Below are 8,892 nucleotides of genomic sequence, written 5' to 3' on the forward strand. Positions count from 1 at the left end.
AATTTGCATTTCACATAGCAGTTTATTTTATATTACTTTGATAGTTATGGACTAAATAAACATTAAACTTTCATAAAAGTATGATTTTAAGGGTGCCTAGAACATCATTTATTTAAAGCAAAAGGCAATGGAAACTACATTAATTGAAGAAGCTAGTGTAAAACAATTACCATTGAAGAACAAAAACCATCACTCTGAGAAAAAATCATTAAAAACACACCATAATATAAAAAATTTGAGAAATTGTTCAATTTTTTTGTAACAAATTGTACAAATTTGTTAAACAAAATTGAAAAATTTTTCAAATTTTTGCAATGCATGAAAAAAATATTTTTTTAATCTAATATCTTATAAAGTATATATCTTGTAAAAATACATATTATAAATACTGGTAAAACTGGCTTGCAACATAATTGCTCTAAATTCAATTGCACATTCTAACAAAGCTAAAGCTTAAATAAAACCAAATCAAGAATGAACTTAAATTATTTATTACTATTTGGTTTCTTTGATTTGTACAAAGAAAAATTAATGGTAGTTTTTAACGGCAGTATACTCTATTTAATGTTGAGATAACAAATGATTACCATAGCTGTGTTTGTGATCATTTCTGGTACACTTCACAGTGGAATGTATACCCTCCAGTACATATCAAACAATATAACTTTAAATGTTGCACACAACTATTATTTATTTCCAATACTAATTAGAAAGCAAACTTATTGATTCCGCATTAGTTTTTTCTTTATTTGTTCAAAGAAAAAATTAAATGGTAGTTTATAAGGTTAAAACATTCTGAATTTGATGTTCAGATAACAAATTATTGTTATATCTGTGCTTGGATCTTAATTTTTCCACTTCTCTGCTGAATGGATATTCCAGAGTATATATAAAGTTATAAGCATTCAAATGCTGAAAGTAATTATAATATATTTTTTATAATAATAATTTTTATACAAACCTTAACTATTTATTTCAGCTTAGTTCTATCTGTATTAGTAGAAAGAAAAAATTAACTGATAATTTATAGGGTGAGTACATTCTGTATTTGATGCTGAGATAACAAATGATTGTTATAACTGTGTTAGGTGCGCAATCTTTTCTGACAAACTTTACAACGGAATGCAGTATGTAACAAATAATGTGCTTTCAAGTACAGATTTGTAGAGAAAGATTCCCCGCACACATCACAGACGTAAGGGCGAACACCCGCGTGAACTCGCGCCACGTGGAGTGTCAAGTTAGATTCAGAAGCAGATACATATGTACAATGGGCACATTTATGTGAGGTGGTTTCTCCTTCAACTGGGGTAGATAGTCCAATACCTACAAAATAGACAGACAAACCATTTTAATTAAGCAAAGAAATGTTTGCAAAAACTTACTGCATTTAAATATAAATTTTTAAATAATTATTATTAGGAGTAAAATTTTTGAATAGAATAACAAAAAAGTGAGACCATCACAGCCCATTTTGAAATTTATTTAACCCCTTCCTTCTCGCTCCCGTGAAAATGACGGGGTGAGGTTTCACCCTCTATTTCTCGCTCCTGTGAATATTTCGGGCTGGAGTGTTCAGTAGTAACGTGCCAATAAGAACAAAACTAATTCATTTCTTTTGGCTGGAAAACATTTTGTTTCTCATTTTACACACCAGATGGCTGTACCAGGATATTTTTAAGGTAATTGTAGATAGTTAGTTTATTTTAAACTAGATGTCAGCACTAATCAAATACGCGTACTTGGCAAAATAGGCACTTTTATGACCGTTTTCTTAAAAATTAATCGATCGTGTTAAGGGGTTAAAACTCTAACTACTTAAAAAAAACAGCATAATTAATAATAGTTATCAAACAAGGGAAACCAATTTTCGATTTCATTAAATATCAAAGTATTACAAGAAAAATTATTGATATTATAATAAAGTCTGATCAAAGGGAAAAAAATCCTCAAACATTTTAACTGCTTGTGAAAAATATCTGAATTTAGATATTTTACTTATATTAATCAAGATATCAAAGTTACAAGCCCAAAATTATTTTTCAAAAAATTTTAATGATTCCATCATAAATCCACTTGGTTTTCAGCTTATTCTTGATTTAAAGCAATAATCCACGAATTTCTGCGTGGTATTTAAAATTTTGATAATTCAATACGGTATTGTGACATTCTAGAGCAATCTATTTTTATGCTCTCAATTCAAGATAAAATCATTAACTTAGTCTTGTCGTTCGGTTATCCAAAGTTATCCCAACGCATTTCACCACAACATGAGAATTCCAGATCGTGTATATAAGTATTAGTAATTACACTATAATACTGTAACTAATAAGTTCTATAAATAATAACTAATATCCATTATTTCCTTCAAAAAATAAAACTTTTTTAAACAGGACTCAATGGGAGAAAAATACAGAAACAACAATGATGCAAATTTGCCAGCATATTTTAAGGTATTTGATAACTTTTCACACAAGTTTTAATTTCTATATAGTACAGTACAGAACCTGTTATCCGGAAATCAGAAAACCGGAACGAAATTCGATAAATTTTACAGCAATATTTAAAAAAAAAAAAATTTCTTCATAAGATTTTAGGATTTTTCTTTCTTTTTTGAAAGATGTTTACCTTACCATCATTTCAGAAATAATTATTAGTGTATTACCTCATCGTTTTTTCTTATTTTTAAGATTATTTCCAAATATTTTTTTTTTTAGTTGGGTTTGACACTGAAAAAACGACTTTTCGTAGCGATTCAGAAAACCGGAAAAATCAGTTATCCGGAATAGCGATAGTCCCGATCGTCCGGATAGTCGGTTCTCTACTGTACTTTTATCATAGAAAACAAAATCACTAAAACATAACTAACTTCATAAAAAATTCTGAAAAACCGTGACAGCTTTCCCTAGATTTCAAAGAAATAGAACATTTTCAGGCTAATGTATTTATTTATTTAGACCACATAAAAAATAGAGTAGTACAGCATATGACAATGTCTGATATAAAAAAGGCACCAAAATAATGAAGAGCAACTGTAATAAAATTAAATTAGAGCCAAAATAACCATGATAATGTATTTCTTTACATTTTAAAACAATATGTCCTGAACAAATGATAAATAAGGTGAAGGACAAGTTTAGAAAAAAAAAATTCCGTCTTCTGTAATGACTTAACAAAACACAACTGAGCACCTGAGCCTTGGTGGTTCAGGGAATGGAGCATTCCCCTTCTAATGAGGCGAACCGGGTTTGAATCCTAATGATGGCTGGTCGATTTGAATTCTGCACCAGGCTCGCACCGACCACAGTGCTGATGTAAAATATCCTCAATGGTAGACAGATCTCTATATAAACAGAATTATCAGAGACATATGCTAAGTCATGCTGGTATAAAAAAATATAAATGTGACAAATGTGACAAGTGTTATGCGGAAAGTCGATCCCTTCAGCGTCATTTGCTTATTCATATTAGCGGACAACTGCCATTTTAGTGTCATATTTGTGACTAAAGACATTTTTGTATGAGTGCATTAGGTGACTATTTGAAGGCACTAAATTTTTATTTGAATCTAGTTGTCACGCCTTGATAGACTGTAATTATAGAAAGTTAGCTTATTCTTGGAATGATGTTTTTTGTAATGTAAAAATGTCTAGTAAACACTAAAAAAATTTCCAATTTTTTCGATTCTTAAACCTCAGTTTTTTGTTTTAAATTCAATAAATTTTGAAAAATTCACTTAACATGTTGAATGATGTAATGATTACTTTTGCTGTTATTGTGCAATTTGTTCCTGCAAGATCTTATAGCCGCGCAATAAATATGATTTTTTAATGACTGTTTTATTTAATCTATAACTAATTTCATTGCTAGTTGTTTTAATTTGTATTTAAAGCATGTATGAGATACAATGATGTACTTGTAACAATCCATGTGAATTAAGTTACAGAATTTGAAAATATCAAAGTTATATATTTCTTATTGAATGAGATTATTTTTCTGTTTATATTTCGCAATTAAATTATTCTAATTTAATACATTTTATTTAAGTAGTTCGCATAAAAGCAGTACTACTATTCTTGTTAATGTTGGTTGCTCATAGAAAATTAGCAGTCATTTGTAAGCAAAGTAGCTCTAAATATGTTTGTCAAAAAGAAGAACCCCATTTATGTAAATGGATGAAAAAGTTTTTTCCTTTTATTCATTCCTGTAAAAACCATTCATTTTTTATCATAACCAACATGATTTTATTATTATGTGGCATTCAGTACTTATGTTATTGATTGAAGTATGATTTTTTTCCGTAATGAAATTGATTTTGAATTTAAACTATTATTTGGTGTAATTTGTGTTAGATATATGGTTGAACCTCCCTATAGCTGTCCTGCAACTTTCTTTTTCCCGTATATACTGTCTTGTTTTAATAGTCCTGTCAGAAATGTTAATAATACCCATTTTGATAATTTTTTGAAATCAGCAGATTTCCGTGTCTTATTGTTCTGAAGTTCCACTAATATTTTTCAAATTATTGAGTTATTCATTTTTGGAAGAAAATTAGTAACTGATGCTAATGATGAAGAAGAAGAAAGTTAGTACTTGTTGCAGTTTAGAAAGAATGCCTCAAATATCATGTTTGATGTTTATGCATTAGTTGATGAAAATGTTGAAACTTGTGGTGTTGTCATTTCAAAAAATGATTGCAGAAGCTTAAGAAGGGTTATGTGATACCAATGGTGAAAGTGACCTCGACCAAAACCGTTGAAAACATTTGCGGAAGGCCTCTGAGCATTTTAAATAATAAGGAGCTTTCTGTATTCATACGAAATTACAGGAAATGAACAACAATCTGATATAAATGTCGAAAATGTATTGTTTGCAATTTCTTGATATTTTAAGTGAGTAATTGTGTCGATGAGTGGTAGCGCTTCTCGCTGTCGTACCACAGGTCCTCGGTTCGATGCTCGGGCGGGCAAGGTTGACTCAGCCTTTCATCCCTTCAGTGGGTCGATAAAATGAGTACCGAGCATGCTTGGGAACTAAACTCTGGGGATTCTATGTTCGGCTGACCACCCAATCGAAACATCTGCTCTTGCAACCCAGAGCCCAAAGGTCAAGAAAACTGAGATAGGCACAGTAGGCCTTGGCTCTTTATGGGCTGTCGCACCACTGAGTTTAGTTTAAATATGCTTGATTCATCCTTCTTTTGCATCATAAAATTTTTTGCATTGAACACATAATTTTTTTCAATTAAAACTTTTTAGACTAATTATAAATTTATTAATTTTATTATCCATTACTCTTTTATCATTTTTCATACATTTTCAAATCACTATTTGATATTTTAAGTTGCCCTGTATCTATCTTTATAATGAATGGTCTCTTGAGATCGATCAAGGTTTTACTGTATTTCATAATTTTAAAACTGTTGTTGAACAGCCGACCCGATTTTGGGTTTACGACTACTAATGTTCACTTCGTGGCCCAATCCAGAAGGCAAGGGAATTCTTGTGTCAAGTATTGGAAAAAATTTGCCTTCCTGGAAGACTCTTTGATGAAACGTATCCGCATATGCGTTGTATGGAGAGGAAAACCTCCCATGGTTAGCCTGATGGCAAAGGGACTCTTTCCCGAGAGGAATAGGCACACAAAGAACAAGTAAGTGTTTTTATTTTCTTCAGGTTACTGTCACCTACAAAAACAAAATTAAATCAGTAAATAACACACTAAAATATTTTAAACTATGCGTGAACATTTGATAAAAAAAAAATTAAAAAAACAGCTTAAATAAACTACATAATAAAAATTTTGAAAAAAAAAAACAATAAACACGAATAAACTACAAAACATTGAAAGATACGTAGATTTCGTAACATTCATTACAAAAATCATGAACAAGAAAAACAAAATACATGAAAAAATACCAAGCAATAGACTATAAAAAGCAATTGTAATAGTTGTCTTAACTAAATTGTTGATAGATTTGATCTAAAAAAATTATTTTTTAAAAGTATATTAGGTGAAATTGGAAGTTTCTTCATTGAAGACATGCTGAAGGCATTATGCAAAAACAAGTAAATAAAGTTGAATTAAAAACAACTAATTTCTATTTTAAAATGTGCAGTCTCAGAAAAAATCTCTGCTTAAAGTTAAATGGTCATATGTAAATTTAATTGAGTGAGGTTGCACAACATAAAAAATGACACCTTGTTCAAAAAATTTTCAATTGCGTAGAGAAACCAATTATTTAATTACGCATTTATAGAATAAAAATACTTGCAACTTATGTTTTTTTAAAAACTCTTTTATTTATAATTTTTTTTTAAATATTCAACTCCATTATAATTTTTATTTTTAATGCTTTATAATTTTTGATTTAAAAAAAGTTTTAATGCGCTTTATATCTTTATAGATAAAAATATTTCTTTGCAAGCTCCATAGTGGAATATGGGCAATAGAATTTCTTTTTATGAATATACAGCACTCTTATGATTAATAAATTAGAATAATAAAATTTAATAAAGAATTAATTAGACATCAAGTGTTGATATAAATATAAAGTAATCAGTGTAAGCTTATACTTTCCTATGGGGGAAAAAAAGACAAACAGAATGCAATTTTGATCAACATGTACATTGATTAAAACATACATTTTTAAAATAATTGCTAAATGCAATTTATTACAAAATTTTAATAAATAATTGTTGTCTGAAAAGTAAATGAAATAAAAAAGCAGACACAGTTATAAAAAATTAAGAAATTAGAATCACAAAAATATCATCACAAAAGAAAAGAAATTTTAAACTCTTTGGATGGTTTATAAAATGTTCAGCAAAAACATTTATATTCATCACTAATCATAATTAAAAACATAATATTTATAATCACAAATAAGGAAAAGGATATTTATTGATTGCCATTAGACAATGCAATTTTTTCACATACATTTTAAATAAATATCTTTATATTCAATTTTCATCATGCTGAAATAGCAGTATTAAACTTCTGCACAATAAGCATTGTGTTAGTTAAAATATTTTACAAACAACAAATTAAAGATTTTTTTTAAAAAATGCAGTCTTGTTAATTATAAATTAAAACTATAATTTTTTATAAGTAATCATGAAAGAAATCATACATAATTTGGAATAAATTATGAATGAAAAACTTGAAATAAATAATTACAACAAACACAAAGTTAAAATGGCAACATAAAAAAATATGCTGAAACGAACTGAAAAGAAATTAAAAGTGATGGAAATAGTGTTTTAGTTTTTTCCATTATTTTAGATAATTATTGCACACATACTTCCAATGAGACAGCATACTAAATGTGTTTACTAAAAATTGAAATTCATGAACATCAATGAAAATAATAGATCAAGAATTACGAAGAAAATAAAAATCATTACAGAAATTTGTAGAACCGTATATTTTTTTCAAACATTAAGTAGTGAAAGTTTTCTTTATAACTTGTTGTTTTTTTTTTAAATTTGATTTAATATTTATTTTAACATATAATTTCATTGTAATGAAATTATGTAGGATTTTTTTTTAATTTGAAAAGCCAAATTAGATACTTTCCATTTACTGGGTATTTTTAATCAATACAAAATAATTTTGAAATTAGTCCCTAAATTACTAATCTTTTCTACTTATATCATAATCTTTTCCACTTATATCATAAGCAAAACTATAAATATAATATATTTCTAATTTGTTTATGACTTAATCTTTGCAAGTTAATAAAAGCTTCTAAAATGCTTTAAAAAATGACTAAATAAGTCAATTAATTAAATATTATTTTCAGCAAATGCAACCGAATGCTCATAAAAAATGGGTTGCTGATCAAAAATCATAAAAGTTCATTCTTACTTAGTAAATAGTACTAAATAGCAATATAATGCTCTCGTTATTTTTTATTTCAGTACAAAACAGAAAAAGTTAATTTGCTTTAAACTGCCTCTTTATTGCCTTGGTGTTCTTCGAGTAAGACTCATGTCCTAAAAAACATCGTAGACAACAAAAAGAACATTGTAGGCCCGAAAAACATGAAAAATTAATTTTTCCATAAAGGGATCAGCCGAGCTGGAATTAAGCATAAATTTTATGAATCAGAAAAGTATTGCTCACTAAAACAAGTGATTTGCTTGTTAAAAGTGAGCTATGTTTTATAAATTCAGCGTAGTACCAATCAAGTATTTTTGATAACTACATTTAATTTGGGTCCTCGTTAAATCAGGGCCACAAATGAGATCGATTGTATTTGGTTCATATTTTAAGACTCAATTTAACAAATAATTTTATTATGAATAAAAATTAGGGTGAACAATCAAACAAGGCACTCAGATTTAGAAAAGGATAACTGAAAGTAATGCATTCAGTTACTTTATTTTAATTTGCATTGATACACACATACATTTCACATAAATCATTTAACAAAAAACTGAAAAAAATGATACATTAAAAAGATTATGGGCAGGCTTAATATAGGAATATGGGCACGCATAAAAACCAGTTAATTTTAGTTTAACAAAACAAAAAATTAAGCGTAGCTCACTAAAATGGAAAGCACTCTTGCAGTTACTGGTCATGGAAGCTGAGACTCCACAACTATGGGAACATTGGCATGATAGTAGGAAAATAGTGATTGAATATTAGCTCCCCTACACTTCCCAAACAAGCTGTAATCCATTAATTTGATACATCTGCAATCCATTCATCTGTAATCCTTTGATTTGGTAAAGTAGCAAGCTGTCGCTGTGAAGAACTCTAGTTCCATTTTAATGGTGTCTGGGTGGACTTCAAGGCACCACCAAAATAGAACTCAAGTTCTTCCCAGAGATGGCTTGGTACCTTAACACATCTGATTATCTACTATAAATGTAGCACCCATTT

General features: G+C 28.5%; 1 protein-coding gene across 1 annotated transcript in view; it reads right to left on the reverse strand.

Annotated features, from left to right (window-relative positions):
• LOC147814390 (zinc finger and BTB domain-containing protein 8B-like) overlaps window positions 1-6,639 on the reverse strand; it is a 63,929-nt gene extending 57,290 nt beyond the window's left edge. The window contains exon 1 of the mRNA XM_087156794.1: window positions 962-6,639. The gene's annotated coding sequence lies outside the window, so the exon portion shown is untranslated. The remainder of the gene's footprint in view (window positions 1-961) is intronic.
• Between the last annotated feature and the right edge of the window lie 2,253 nt (window positions 6,640-8,892).

Source organism: Parasteatoda tepidariorum, chromosome 2 (assembly GCF_982258835.1).
Source record: "Parasteatoda tepidariorum strain Cologne lab strain chromosome 2, Ptep-v5.0, whole genome shotgun sequence".
Classification (NCBI taxonomy): domain Eukaryota; kingdom Metazoa; phylum Arthropoda; class Arachnida; order Araneae; family Theridiidae; genus Parasteatoda; species Parasteatoda tepidariorum.